Source organism: Procambarus clarkii, chromosome 8, assembly GCF_040958095.1.
Source record: "Procambarus clarkii isolate CNS0578487 chromosome 8, FALCON_Pclarkii_2.0, whole genome shotgun sequence".
NCBI classification, from domain to species: domain Eukaryota; kingdom Metazoa; phylum Arthropoda; class Malacostraca; order Decapoda; family Cambaridae; genus Procambarus; species Procambarus clarkii.
In genome coordinates, this window is record NC_091157.1 from 38498357 (window position 1) to 38514692 (window position 16336).

Sequence of the window (16336 nt, forward strand, 5' to 3'; positions counted from 1 at the left end):
TACACCCTCATACTGCCAAAAAGGGGCAGAGAGAGTGGTACTAAGCCACACACGAAAAGAACGATGAGAGAGGAAACTCTGGAGGAAGAGAGAGAGAGAGAGATTCCCACGAAGGCCAAAAGAATAAAGTTGAGACAGAATATGATACCGCCAGGTAGTGTCTTAAGCCTTTTTCCAGGTCAAAAAGGACGGCAACAACGGAGGTCTTAGCAGCAAAAGCAGTACTAATATAGACCAACAAGTTCACCAGGACATCTGTTGTGCTGCGGCACTTGCGAAAACCAAATTGAGAAGGGGAGAGGTGGTGATAGTGTTCTAGGAACCACATCAAACAAACGTTAACCATACGTTCAAAGAGCTTGCAGACACAACTTGTGAGGGCAATAGGGCAGAAGTCCTTGGGGGATGACCCGAGAGACCCTGGTTTCCGAACAGGGAGGACAATAGCATCGAGCCAGTCTTCAGGGACTGACGACGACTCCCAGACCCGATTGTACGGACTCAGTAAATACCGAGACGTGCACGGAGGGAGATGGCGAAGCATTTCATAATGAATGCCATCGGAGCCTGCTGCCGTAGAACCGCAAAGGGCTAGGCCGACTGAAGCTCAGAGAGAGAGAAGGGATCATTATAGGGAAGGCGAAGATAAGTACAGAAATTTAAAGGACGAGATTCAAGAATAGGCTTACAAAGAAGGAAGGATTGGGGAAGATGAGAACCAGAGCTAACGGATGAAAAATGGTAACCCAGGTCGGTCGCGACCTGCTCCACAAGAGCACCATGGAGGCAAAGGACTGGCGAGACATCGAGAATGAACTTACCCGCAATCTTGTGGATATGCTTCCAGACCAGTGGTAGAGGAGTTTCGGACGTAACGGTGGAGACATAAGACATCCAGCAAGCACATTTAGCTGCACAGATGGTCCTATGGGCCACCGCATTCGCCTTCCGAAACAAAACAAAACACTCAACCGTCTGCTGGCGGCGATGTCTCTTCCAGGCTGCACGCTTACAGCGGACAGCCCGAGCACAGTCCACATTCCACCAGGGAACGCACTTCCACGTTCCCCGAGAGGAAGAGTGAGGAATAGAGCGGAGGGCAGCGTCAAAGACAGTGTCATGAAAAAGAAGGAAGGCGCGAGGGAGAGGCAGAACAGAGAGGTCGGAAATAGTAGCACGGAGAGTAAAGAGGTGCCAGTCAGCCTCGTCAAACCGCCACCTAGGGAAGGAGAGAGGAGGGTGAAAAGAGAAAAAAGTAACAAGGATAGGAAAATGGTCACTGCCATGAAGGTATTCAAGGACCCGCCACCCGAAACCTAAGGAAAGGGATGACGAGCACAGAGAAAGATCGAGACAGGAAGGGAAGCGAGTCCGAAAGTCCAAATGAGTGGGCTCACCAGAATTAAGAAGGAACAGGGAAGAAGAGAGGATGAAAGGTTTAAGGTGACCCCGAGTGTTTGTCAGAACATCACCCCAAAGGGCATGACGACAATTGAAATCACCCAGTAGGAGCACAGGCTGCGGCAAGGAGTCTAGGAGGTGTTTAAGATCGGGAAGAGAAAGTGAGAAAGCGGGGCGAAGATAAATGGAACAAACCGTGTACCATCTACACACAAAGACACGGGCAGCAGAACAGTGGAGAGGCGAGGAAAAAAGTAAGGGGACAAAGAGAACATCGGAGCGAATCAAGAGAGCAGAAGAATTATGTGCCCTAGCAACAGCTGGGGGGGGGGGGGAAGAGAAAAGAATAGCCACAGAAGCGACCAGGACGAGCACCAAGCATCAGCTCCTGGAGACAGACACAAAGGGGCAAAAACTGTGAAATTAAAAGTTGGAGGTCAAGGAAATTGGCATAATACCCACGGATGTTCCATTGAAGAATAGACATCGGCAAAAAGAGAGAGGAGAGCAAGAGAGCAAAGAAGAAACGAAGGTGAAAAAGGAACACAGCACGTTAAAAAGAAGCACAGGGTCAGGATCAGCGAAGTCAGGGTTAGGGAGCATGGGTAAACTGAGTAAAGAAGGAGGGAAAGAAGCAGGAGGACAGACCAGAGGTGGGCGAGCAGGGTCTGGAGGAGGAGGAGGAAGAAGAGGAGGAGGGGCCGAAAGAAGGGAGCGCACCTCAGCAAAGGCAGGAACCGAGATGGAACCGGGGGCTAAAGAAACCCCCACAGTAGGAACAGGGGGCTCCACCACTGAAGAAGGAGGGGAAGGAACGATAGAATCAGAGATAGGGGGCGAAGAAAAAAGCTAAGCCTTCTTGCCTACTGGGGAGGAGGAAGGAGAGGAGCCAGGTTTCCGCTTCTGACTCAAAGAGACAGACGTCTCAGCAGCAATGTACTGGGCAACAGACTTCAGCGTCTCAATAGGAGAAGAAGAGCGAGAGCGAACAACACGACCACCAGGAGAGCGATGGACATCGGCCCGCACAGTCAGGCGGCGTGGAGAGCCAAGAGACGGAGGAGAATGATGGGAAGGAGGACAAGAGGGAGAGGAGAAAGAAGACACAGGAAACATGACAGACTGGGTAGAAAGAAGGGGAGCCCTAGACAGAGAACCAAGAGGGGGACCTTCCTGGACAGAACGGAGGAAAACGGGAGGTGGTGGTGGCCGTGTTTTTGTCTAAGGCTTGAGAACGGTTGTGAGACTGAGGAAGGTGGGAAGGACGAGGAGAGGAAGAGCGCACCACGTGAGCATAGGAAACGCCAGCGAAAGAGGGGAGATGATGAACTTGGCGCCGAGCCTCAGGAAAAGACAAATGGTCCCGGTGCTTCAAGTTAAGAACAGCCGCCTCAAGTTTGTAATGTATACACGTGCGGGAGAAGGTAGGGTGGGCCTCACCGCAATTGAGGAAGCGGGCCTGGGGAGAAGTGCACTCCAACTTAGAGTGACCCTCGCCTCCACACATGGGACAGAGAGAGACAGGACTAGAGCATTTGAGGGCACCATGCCCAAACCTCTAGCACTTATTGCAGAGCCAAGGAGATGGAATATACTCCTGAACGGAGCATCTGGCACCAGCAAGAATGACAGAGGGCGGAAGGGTCCTACTATCAAAGGTAACCTTCACAACCCGAAGGGGCAGATGGCGATGACCACGAGGGGAACGAGTAAACGTATCCACCTGGAGGACAGAATGACCCTGGGCTTCGAGGATATGCTTGATATCCTCGTAGCAGTCTTTGAGATTCCTAACACCAGTTGCAACATGGTGCGGGAGGAGAACAGTGTCAACACTGGCATTCAACCGAGCGTTCTTTGAGACCCGAACAGGGGTCTCGCCAAGGCAGGATAAGGCGGCCAAGCGGGTGGCTGCATCCTGAGAAGGAGCATCAATGACACAGGTACCAAGATGGGTGAGGTTAAAGGTAACAGAGGCATCCACTGAATCTACAAGATGCCTATGATGGGAAAAATCGTCAGGAGTTGAATCCAAAGGATGGAGGTCAAAGTACTTAGTCCACGTAGCAGGACCAAACAAAGCACGGTACGAATTAGTATGGGAAGGGAGCACACGAGAGCAGCTGTGGCGGGGACAGCGATGAGAACCTTTAGAGAGAAAGATGGGTCAAAAGGCGCAGCAGTCACAATAAGAGATGGAGCCATGCAAGGGGACAAGGCGGTCACCACAGCAGGCTTGGGGCTCGACCCAACCACAGAGGAGGGAGGGGAGCAGGGAGGAAGAGTCTTGTCTGGGCCTAAACCAGGCCCTGTAGCGGGGGCCACAGAACCTGGCCTTCCAGGATGGTCCGACTCAGGGGCCTGGTCGCCCACCCCATGAGCCTGGGTAAGAGAAGTCGCGTCGTCATCCATATAGCAAACAAAATCAAAGGTTGGGACCTGGAACCAAGGGATACCACCTACCAGGGCAGCCAGGGAGGCCGAGCGTGGGCCATTGCGGGAAGGATGCGTCGTCCCCAGCGGTGCTCCCCCTTTTCAACAGGGAAGTCCTACTACATCGTCCATTCTCCCACACTGGTGCTAAGACCCCATTCCCCCTATCGTCCCAGCCTGGACACCTGACCATCCACTCAGTGCAGCCTCTCACAGGCGACCCCTCCAGCAGGTGGTCCAATGGCTCACAAGGCCCCTACATGGTGCCCATCAGCACGTACACCACCCAAAGAGGGGGCAGGAGAGCAGGCAAGGGCAACCCACACCGGTCCCAGGAAGGTGTATGTGAGCCCCTCACCACGGCAAGGAGGCACCACGGAGGGGTTCATCACTTGCAAAATGAAGACACCTGAGGAGTATCAGAAACAAGACAAAAGACATAAATTTGCCAAACACTGGTGTTGGAACACAATGGTCTTTGCTCCAATATTGGCTGATTACGGGCTTGACACAATGTTTCATCAACATACACAAAAACACATTTCACCTACAGAATATCTCTCCAATGCTGTAATTGTGAAAAAGCTGATAACTCCTCGTCTCCAATGAGATGAGCCTCATACTTGTTAATTTCCTGAACACTATGTTCGATGAGCGGCTCATCAAGATAAGCAGTAAAGAATTCCATTTCACTCATATTGTCACCTGTATCAGAGAAAACGTCTGTAACCCCAACATCTGCACTGTCAAAGGCAGGAGTTTCTGGTACAAAATCTTCACCATTACTCCAGACAAATAAACCTGGTGTCTTGCGAGACTCAACATCAACACCACAGTGCGGAATCTGTGGACCAGGAGCTGAAGCTGGTCTATGCACAGTAGGGGTGGGAACCGAAGATGATGGAAATTTACTTGAAGATAAGGGTTCCTCATTGTCTCCATGTGGTGCCATGCGGCGGTGCTTGGCTGGGCGAGATGCTGCTGACCTGACAAAACATCACTTGGTAACACCACTGGCACTAACGACCGGTGTGGTAACACTATTCTCTGATTCTATATCAATAAAACCAGAAAATGTGTCACCTTCAACAGACTCATCAATCAAAACATCATGATCTGGCAAAATAACATACGAGGTGTGTGATCAAGCATGCATTGGTGGCAAGTGAGGGCGGGGAATGACACAAATGAGGGCCTATGCCTGACCCTCGTGGCACCCACATGTTCACTTTGAGTGTCGGTCGTATCCACATCTGAGGGCTGTGTTTAGCCTTAATCTATGTTTGTGTCGTCAATATCAGGGACCAGATTCAAGAAGCAGTTACACAAGTACTTACGAACGTGTACTGTACATCTTTCCTCAATCTTTGACCACTTTGGTTACATCCCAATCAATTGTTGTTATTGTTATAAACAGCCTCCTGGTACTTTGGAGCTCATTAACTGTTTAATTTTGAACAAAGCTGCTAAAGATTGAGGAAAAATATACAGGTCTGTAAGTGCTTGCATAACTGCCTCATGAATCTGACCCCAGGTTCCTCACCCTCCTGGAACAATTTCTGATGAATTTCATCCTCAGTCAAAGATTAGGTTAGGCTCTGCACTGAGCGCTGTCAGCCGCTTGTACATGGTAATTACCTAAGTGTAGTTACAGGATGAGAGCTACGCTTGTGGTATCCCATCTTCCCAACACTCTTTGTCATAGAACGCTTTGAAATTACTGAGGATTTTGACCTCCATCACCACACATCACCCAACTTGTTCCAACTGTCTACCACTCTGTTTGCAAAAATGAATTTTCTTATATTTCTTCGGCAGCTTTGTTTAGTTACATTAGTTTAAATCTATGACCTCTTGTTCTTGATGTTCCAAGTCTCAGGAATTCTTCCCTATCAATTTTATCGATTCTTGTTACTATTTTGTACGTAGTGATTATATCACCTCTTTTTCTCCTATCTTCGAATTTGGGCATATCTAATGCCTCTAATCTCTCCTCTTAGTTCTTGTCCTACAGTTCCTGGGACCATTTAGTTACATGTCTTTGTTGCATCAAAATATAGAATTAATTATAATGATTTAGGGAATCTATATGTAGACTTTATATAAGTGATAAAGCCCTGATCTGGTCCCTAATCATCAAAATAACCTAAAGAAATAAAGAAAATATAGTTTGAAATCTGTGAAAAATCACAAAAATAAATAAATTCAAAGTCCCAAGTTTTGTCAGTTGTGACTGATTTATTTGTTGACCAATTTCATTCTATCTTCACATAGTTTGGGGCGGGTATGCACTCTACAGGATGTAGAAGTTACAATTAAATCAGATAGGAGAAAAAAAAAAATCCCCCCCAAAAATATCTTTTGAACATTGGTGAAAGTAACAGATAACTTTTGGACATTGGAGAATACATATACAGTATATGCTATATAACAAAACAGAGCATAATAACAAAATTACTCAGCAAAGCTATTAAGGCACCAGATGCATATCCACTTTGTGAACACTTCTTACTACTATTCTTCTTTGTACATCAGTCAGGTGCTAGCATCTCTTTATTACTGCATTATCCCTCAACTCCAGTTAATAGGAGCTGTTCTCCTTATCAACAAAACTTTTTTTTTATTGTCTAAAATCCCTTTTTGAAAATATTGAGATGAAACGTTCACAAAGCTGAAGCCATTTAGTTGGATTTGTTTAACATTTATAAGTAATTTTTACATAATTTGAATATTTTTGGAGTTTCCTGCCCCTGAGAAACGAGAACAAGAAATTGGTTTCTCAAACTTCCTGAAACGCCTTCAATTTTTTTTTTCTTTCATAATCTACTAGGCAAATGCTCCAACTTTTCACAAATGATCACCAACGTAACATGAAAAAGCAAGAAAATTAAAAATATAAAATTTAATATTGATACAGAGCACCACTTGGTTTCCGAACCCCTTGGGGACGAGACCCGTCGGTTATCGTGTATCGTAAACGAGAAATGGAGAAAAATGGACAAAGAATTTTTTTTTTAAATTTAACAAAAAATTCTAAGGACAAAAATCGACAGATTCATAACATAAATGCAACAAATGAAATAAAGTTCATTGTGTAATTGCGTTCACTCACCCCCACCCTTCCCTCCCTCACTGCTTCTGTCTCTCACTGCATCTCCCCCTCACTGCCTCCCCCCCCCTCTCTGCCTCTCCCCCCCCCTCACTGCCTCTTCCCCTCACTGCCTCTCCCCCTCAATGCCTCTCCTCCTCAGTGCCTCACTGCCTCTCCCCCTCAATGCCTCACTGCCTCTCCCCCTCAATGCCTGCCATCCCTCCCTCACTGCCTTCCTCATAACATGAGAACAGCAGGCTATGGAGGAGGGGGAGCTACTAATGGGGTCGGGAACTACTAACGAGGTCGAGGCTGTGTAGAGGCGGACATGTTTGTCAGCGCCTGCTCACAGATGCCAACTGTACATAATTCATAAATAAAACTATATTTGTTTAACCCTCAAACCGCGCATATCATATATAAATTATATCAGTGACAAAACCGAAACCGCGCACATCATTTATATATGATTTCGTGTCTAGCGCTATAATTTAAACTCCCCGCCTGGGATAGGGGCAGCTATAGTACAGCCACGACCGATAGTTGCCAGATGCCACCTAGAAAAAAAATCCAGGCCAACATTCTTGGGTGTTACAGCGTCAGTATTGAGCAAGCCACCAAGGCTGGCGCACGCAGCACGAGCTCACAGCACCGCTGTTCAGCTTGTGACCACAGCATCGCCTACAAATACCATAATATATATGATACTGCCATTATTTAGCAGTGATAGTATTACTGAAGCCCCCTGACTGTGATAAAACTGACCAGGATTCTGATAATAGCAGGATTGTGGTGATATTTAGCGCTGTGCTCCATGGAGGGAGGCGTAAGGCTGTGCGAGGGAGGGTTGTGGCGTCGTCTTCTGACTGTGTGTGGCCACCATTTATTGACTGAACTCACCATACCAGCTTAGTGGTTCGATATGGTGAACACAAATGTAGATACTTATATATAACATGTGTATAGAGTGTGATAACAGCGAGAGGAGTAGGTTGGGAGCCGCCATTTTGGTGAGGGAGGAGCATCGTCTGCACGTCTTGGCATGGTGTTTACTGATGGCCACTATGGTCTTTGGGCACCATACCAGCTTATTTGTTCAGGTATGGTGAATAAAACAGGTAGATACTTATGTGTATATAGCGTAATAACACCACAAACAATATTGTTGAAGGACAAATATTAGTGCGTCTGGCCTTGAGGGCGGCCGCCGATCAGCTGACTGTGTGAGTAGCTACGTCTTTGTGGCCTTTACTCACCATACAAGCTTAGATGTACAGTTATGGTGAACAAAACATGTAAATACGTATATATAATGTCTGTGTATAGTGAATAAATACAGAAAGAGTATTGTAGGAGGTGAATGAGGGTGAGTGAGGTGGTGTTGAGGGAGGGAGTGGCAGTGAGTGGCTCGCTGGTGTTTGGCGGTCACTCCTCGGTGCTTTTTGACTCACAAGACCAACTTAGTAGTTCGTTATGGTGTACAAAACATGCAAATACTTATATATAACCTGTGTATATAGTGTAACAACAGCAAAACTATTTGTTTATTGTTTTATGAACATAATAATTGAATCACTAATATGCACACCATAATTTTGAGTACAGCGATGGTTCACACATTTCATAATATAAATATACCACAATTCACTGTATGGAATAATATTATTGCAAGAAAACCAAGAAAAAATCAGAGACATTGAAATAATTAGGTAATAATATATTTGTGGCAACTGCTGTCTGACAGCTCGGGCGGAGTAGACCTCATCTGGCGAAGGCTCTGCCAACGCCCCTTTTTCGCCACACTTCCCTACCCTATTGCGGCTAAAATATGCCACCTACGATTTTTTTGTTATTTTTTCCGTGATCAGGGAACAAAAATGAACACTTCTATAAGACGAAAGAATTTTTTTGATTTTTTTTTTTTTTGTTGCGCCTGTGGGTGTGAATTCCATTTGGGCCCCTAGCGGTTTGAGGGTTAATTAATAAATAGGAAATCATATAACATGTTAATGATTAATAATGTATATTAATATATAAAAATGAACATTTTGGCATAAATATTTTACAACTAAGATTAAAATTTGTAATACAATATGGGCGATAAGTTTGGCAACCATCGCCTGGTCAGCAAATCCTTCCTTACTGCCATTATTAGTGTTGTACAGAATGAGTTTACGTGAAGGAGTATTACCTGATGCTTGGACAAAGAGTGTCATTGTTCCCATCCCCAAACCACACTCAGATAATTATAGACCCATATCTCTAACATCGTATGTTTGCAAAGTGCTTGAACGTATTGTTCTTAACCGACTCATGTATCGTATACAGGGGCACCTATCACCCCAACTGTTTGGATTTATGCCTGGGCTCAGTACACAACACTGTTTTGCTGAGTACTTCGCACATATTGAAGCTTCCCCCCAAACAGTCTTCATCGACCTAGCAGCAGCTTTTGATACAGCAAACAGAGAAATCATACTGGAACAGCTTGCCGAGCTGGGAATACAAGGAAAATTACTGAAATGGATAAAGGGCTATTTGTCTAATCGAACAGCATATGTTTTGTTTAATGGTGTTAAAAGCACAGAGAGCAAACACTTTGAACTGGGAACTCCACAAGGAGGGGTCCTCAGCCCCTTGTTGTTCAACGTTCTGATGCATAAACTTATTAAAGATCTTCCAACTAATAATGAAGACACTGTCATTTGTTATGCTGATGATATATGTTTACAGGCTGCCTCCGAGCCTAGAATGCAAGTTCTGCTCGACGCTTTTGCTACTAAGAGCTGAGGAATGTGGCCTCCTTATCTCTGTACAGAAAACTCGTGCCCTCATTCCATGTGGTATTCCACCACCCAATTATCATATAGATGGGCGAGCACTTGAGAACTGCGAGTCTTACAGATACCTTGGTGTCCCCATTAACCCTTAACATGCTCGGGGTCTAATATCCTGCTATCCACACAGGCGCATGTCATTTTGAAAAAAAAAAAAATTTTTTTTTTTTTGCTAATCTGTTAAGTTCTGTTCACTGATCACGGGAAAAATAAAAAAAAAATTCTATTGTACTTACTTTTGTTGCAATAGAGCCGAGAAGCTCTGCGATGACGTCACAATCTGCATGGTCGCTCATGCAGTACACGCCCGGGAGATGTTGCGCGCGGTCCTCAAACAGCCAGAGTTGCCACAAATATATTTTCGCGCTATTTATTTACAATGTCTAAGCGCATTTTATCTAATTTTTTTTCACTAATTGTGTTTCAAATACTGTTTGAACATATTTTGTATCAATAATTGTTGCATATTTGAGTATACACAGGCGCACACAAATGTTTTCAATTACGGCAATATAATATGTCATTACAGTCTATTATATTATATGTTCTGCTTATATGTTTACATATTTACACACTCGCACACGCTATACACACTTTGAAGCACACTTAGAAGATTTCTAGACTGTGGTAGTCATTGAAGCAGTCGACAGCACATAATGGGATACCACACGTTTCACACCATGTTTGCACAAGCTTCCGTTTCTTGTCTCTACGTGTCGTTGTTTTACACACCAAGCAATCACGTTGGGCTATTGCACGCTTCACACCAGGTGGCAAATACTTAAGTTTGTATGCTAGGAAGCCTTCAGTGTGAGCGAGGCGTGGAGTACCAGCATGCTGCAACAGTGGGTTTATGATGGGCCGCTGAATACCTGGGACATCTTTTGCAAACTTTCCTAATAACTGTATTGCAGCATCAAATACAAAGTCACGGAAAGTGGGCTTACGTCCAGTTCTCACAAGGTACATGTTGAAACAGTTCAGCATGCTCATGTCCACAAGATGGAAGAACACTTTTTTCGTCCACCTACATGTCTTCCGCACACACTCTGCAGTGCCAATCATCATGTCTGATTTATCAATCAACCGCATGTTGATATTATAGTCTAAAACACAGTCTGGCTTATATAGTGGTGCGTTTGTTTTATGGCTCACTTTCCCACTGTTCACCATTGTTCCATCATGAATTGTTGTCAACAAGTTCACCTCTCCTTTGTCTTTCCACCGAACTGACAGAATGTTATCACTTTTCCTTCTCTGACACTCACCAACTGCAATGTCGTTGTCAAACACAGGCATTTCCCTTCGTTGTGGCTTTACTGTACCAACCAATCCGGTTCTATTTTCTAGCAAGAACCGAGCTAGCAAGGGACTTGTATAGTAATTATCTGTGTATAAAATGTGTCCCTTGTTCATCCACGGAGCCATGATGGTCTTCACTACACTCCCCGAGAATCCATGTTCGTCGTTACCGGGAATGTCTACATCACTAGCCGAGTACAGAATCATGTGTAACACGTATCCTGTCTCACAATCACAAAGAACAAAAAATTTCAGGCCAAATCGGTTTCGTTTTGAGGGAATGTACTGTTTGAATGGAACACGTCCCTTGAAAAGTATGAGAGATTCATCAACCACCAGCTTCTGTGCTGGTACGTAAAAATCTCTGAATTTTCCAATAACATCGTTCATGTAGTGCCTCACTCGCCACAGTCTATCATCAGGTGTTCGGTCCTGAACACTTCCAAAATGTAGACACCTGAGGAGTATCTGAAACCTGTCTCGTGACATATATTTCCCGAATAAAGGTGTTGGTATTGTCTTGTCCTTGCTCCAATAGTCATTTATTGCATGTTTGTGACAGTGCTTCATCAACAAACAGAGTGCCAAAAACACATACATTTCCGCCACTGTGGTATTTTTCCAACGCTGCAGTCGTGAAAATTCTGTGATTTCCCTCTCAATCAGGTAAGCAGCATGCAGGTTCGTTTGGTGTACAATGTATTCCATGAGTGGTTCATCATAGAATGCTGTAAAATATTCCATCTCAGCCATGTCCTCACCTTGATTAGGGAAAAGGTTTGTAATCCCTACATCTTTATCGTCAAAGTGAGGAATATTAGGAATAAAATCGTCACCATCACTCCACTCAAGTACACCAGGCGTCCTGCGAGATGCAGAGGAAAGACGGCGAGGAAGCGATGCATACCGGCGACCAGGAGCTGAATACCGTCTGCGAGAAGCACGGCGGCTACGTGCACGTGAGGTGGGTGCACGTGAACACGAGGGTCTTGGTCCCTCATTTGGTGCTATGCGGTGGCGCTTGGCTGAGCGAGATGCTGCTGACGCGACAATTTCTCGCCCAGTTACACCACTGGTACCAGCCACAGGCTCAATAAAACTTTGATCTGAGTCACTAAACCCAGAAAAGGAGTCACCTCCCTCTGACTCGTCACCCTCAAACAGAAAATATCCACAGGAACTGTGAGGTCGTGGTAGAATTGGGGTAGAAAATGGGCGAGGAGGCATGGGAGAGCGTATAGGCCTCGCCATGGCATGGCGGTCATTCTCACTTTCACTGCTGCTGCTACTATCTCCCGACAACTGTGTATAATCCTCATCGTTGTCTGAATCGTCAAACACACTTTCTTCACCTTCAGAGAATAATTCGTGGGCTATTTGCTCTGGGGTGAGGGACTGAGTGATGCGTGCTCGTGAGGCGTTTGACCGTGCGCTCGCCATGGTGACTCTCGCTAAACTGAGGCCTCCCATGCCATCGGAGCGTGAGCTGGATTTTTTTTCAAAATGGCCGCTGTTTACTAGAGCCCCTGGGCAGCGTATGGGACCCCCAGCTACACCGCGGGCCATTCAAATCGTGCGCGGTACCCATACACTTCATATGAAGTGAAGCGCAGTTGACTGGTAAAACGATTTACACTTCATATGAAGTGATGCGCACTTTAAGGGTTAACGACCCTGGGTACCTTTCTTTCTTCTCTCAAGAGGAGACTTTGGGAGAGATTAAAGCCCTTGCGGGTCCTTGTTGGTGTCAATCATGGACTTAACGTGAGACTTGCTAAAATGTTTTATGTATCATTTATACGCTCTGTGATTGACTACAATGCTCTACATCTCACACTGTATACTGACAAAGAGCTGAAATCTCTTGAAACCTTGCAAAATGAAGCTATGCGTCTCATCCTTGGGGCTCCAAAGTCCACGAGAATAGTTAATATGAGAGCAGAGTTAAAATTACCTACCATAAGTGAGAGAATTTTGTCTATTAGCACAGTTTTCGGCGTGAAGGCATTGAGTAGATCTAGACAACACATGAAGTTTCAAGCTAAACTTTCTAATATGCTGCACTCGCCTGAGGTCTATAGAAGAAGAACGAAATCTGATTATGTATATTGGTTCTACAAGGTAGCCAACTCCATCAAAATATTAAATATGTACCAACTCAACTAATGATTAATCAGCCAATTACTCCATGGGATAACTGGGATCTATCAGTTGATTTTGTAAATGCGCCCAAGAAAGATAGTGTGCACACTACATTATTAAAACAGTTAACACTGAAAAGCATCACTGAAAGTACTCAGAGTATGGGTAACGATGTTTATCAGTGCTATACCGACGGCTCTGTAGAAGAAGGTGGACGATGTACCGGATGTGCATGTAACATATTTGAACAATCTTCTCTCGTACATACAGCAATGAAGCGCGTCAATGACTGGGCAAGTACAACTCAAACCGAACTTGCAGGCATATACCTTGCCACTGAATTTTTAAAAGACAAAGGCAGTGGACTTCTATACTGTGACTCGCAGAGTGCACTCCTGGCACTGAATGCACATAGTAGTGACACCCAGAAAATAGTCAGTGATATTCGAATGAATGTTTTAGCTGCTAAAGAAAACAGATTTGAGATTAAATTCCTATGGATACCATCACATGTTGGCATCTCAAGGCATGACACTGTTGATATGCTTGCTAAGACAGCCTGCAGAAAACCAGTGGTAGAAATTGATATGAGTGTTTCATTACCAGTGACAAAGAGAATACTTAAACAAATATCTAATGAAAATCTCACCGACCTAACAAATTCACAAAGACCTGAAAGTTGTAGCATTAAATATTATGATAGATATCGTGAGGAGGCATTCACATATGGGACTAATAGAACAAGAACCCGGCAATGTGATATTATAGTGGCCAGAATACGCCTGGGATATAGACGTATCTGGCAGCTTTCTCAAAACCCAAATGTCGAGTACACAATGTGTCAACTTTGTGAAAGAGAAAACATGCACTCTCTTGAACATTATATTGTAGAATGTCCCATACTGACTGACTTTCGCCCTCCTGGGCTAAGGTATGCTGAACTCTGTAATTACTATATGAGTACTGAAACACTTGATGATATATTGGACTTGTATCCAAGATTGACCATGTAATATATCATTTATTCAATGTATATATATATGATGTAACTATATAACCTGAGCTTGTAAAAGCACCTTCATCACCTTCAGTGATTAAGTGCTTAATTGCACACTAGTTTCTTTACCAGCTATCTCACCCTGTCAGAGTAAATGAGACAGATGTATGTGAATGCATGTGTGTGTATATATGTATGTATATGTATGGGTATAAGTATATATGGAAGCTGATCAGAATTACATTTCACCTTTGTGAATGTACATTAATGACACTATGTAAAAGACACATCAAACACTACGTAGGGCATATGTAAATCTGTGTATCTATGTATTTACGTATGTAGGTTAGCTTAGCATTTTAAAAGCACCGAATCACCTTCTGTGGTTGAGTGTTCAATAAACCCTTGAACTCTATGTTTAACATTTCTCTAACCCTGTCCATGGAGGACAGAAGAAAATGTATATATGCTGGTTAGCATTGTAAATGTGTGGCCACGTCTGTGGTAGAAAAAAAAAAAAAAAAAACTGCCTCCCTCACCACTCCACCCACAGAGAGGGAAAAGAATTAGTGAGAGAGGAGAAATAGTGAGAGAGGAGAAATAGTGGGAGAGGGGGAGAATTAGTGAGAAAGGGAGGGAGGGGAAGGTAGGGAGAGATGCTAGGAGGGAGAATGGGAGAATTAGGGAGGGAGGGAAAGGCAGTCAGGCAGCCAGCCAGCCAGCCAGTCTGCCTGCCTGCCAGCCAGTCTGCATGCCAGCCTGCTAGCCTGCCTGCCTGCCAGCCTGCCTGCCTGCCAGCCAGCCAGCCTGCCTGCCAGCCTGCCTGCCAGCCTGCCTGCCAGCCTGCCTGCCTGCCTGCCTGCCTGCCTGCCTGCCTGCCTGCCAACCAGCCTGCCTGACAGCCAGCCTCTCTGCCTGTGCCAATCACTGCCAGCCTGCTTGCCAGCCTTTCCCTCCCTCACTAATTCTCCCATCCCCCCCCCTCACTTCTTCCTTCCTGCCTACCTCCCCCCTCCCTTTCTCACTAATTCTCCCTCTCTCTCTAATTCTCCCCCTCTCATACTGCCTTCCATCTAAGCTCCCCCATCCACCCACCAGTCAGCAATCACTGACGCAATGCGTGCATTTGGCGCTGACATGGTGCACAGATGTTTCTTGATTGTGCAGATATGTAAAACAAAATTACAGAATGAACCCTCCAGCCTCGTGACAAATCAAAATAATAGGAATAATAGGCTGTGAATTTGTGAAATTACAGGGGTAGAAGGCGGCAAACTGGACCATCTCCCACCCATCACCACGGGCCAGCGCGACGCTTGGCGGACCGCTTCCTACCCGAACTTTGTTCGTGAAGCATGAGTCCCCAACCCCAATCGGGGAAACTGGAAGTTTCGGATAACTAAAGTTTGGAAACCAAGTGGTGCTCTGTAATTTCAGATTTTCAAATCGGCTTTAAAAAATATAAAATATCACCAATTGTTTATTTGACGTTATTATGGTCTCAGAAAAGCATATGATCTTCAAATGTATCTCTGTAGTTTGGCTGTATAGTTTTCTGTAAAAAAAAAATTGTCAATATGGCATTTGAAATATGTGCCAAATTTAGACACAAAAATTTATAACTCCAAACGTTTGGGGGTTTATGAAAAATCCGTAAAACTACATTGTAGAACAGGCAGCTTTGCACACTACTGTAGAAACCCACTAATCCGGAATCCGCCAATCCGGAGAGCGCCTTAATCCGGCAAAAATGGTGGCTGGATAAAGTTATTTCCCTATCCGGCCAAAATGTCCATGGAAGCTGGACTAGCAGATATTTGGCTGGATCAGCGGCATAACACTCGTTGTACACCACCACGTAGTCGTGACAAAAAGTTGTGACAAAAGTCACGACTTTTGTTAGACCAAAGCTGGAATATGCAGCGGTTGTATGGTGACCACATCCTAAGAAGCACAACAACAAACTGGAAAAGGTGCAAAGACATGCCACTAAGTGGCTCCCAGAACTGAAGGACAAGAGCTTACGAGGTGAGGTTAGAGGCATTAAATATGCAAAAACTAGAAGATAGAAGAAAAAGAGGTGATATGATCACCACGTACAAAATAGTAACAGGAATCGATAAAACTGATAGG

The 16336-nt window shown here is 44.9% G+C and overlaps 1 non-coding gene across 1 annotated transcript in view; it reads right to left on the bottom strand.

Moving 5' to 3' along the window:
• The window catches only part of LOC123759725 (uncharacterized), a 136325-nt gene that overhangs the window by 22250 nt on the left and 97739 nt on the right, over positions 1-16336 (bottom strand). The window lies entirely within an intron of this gene.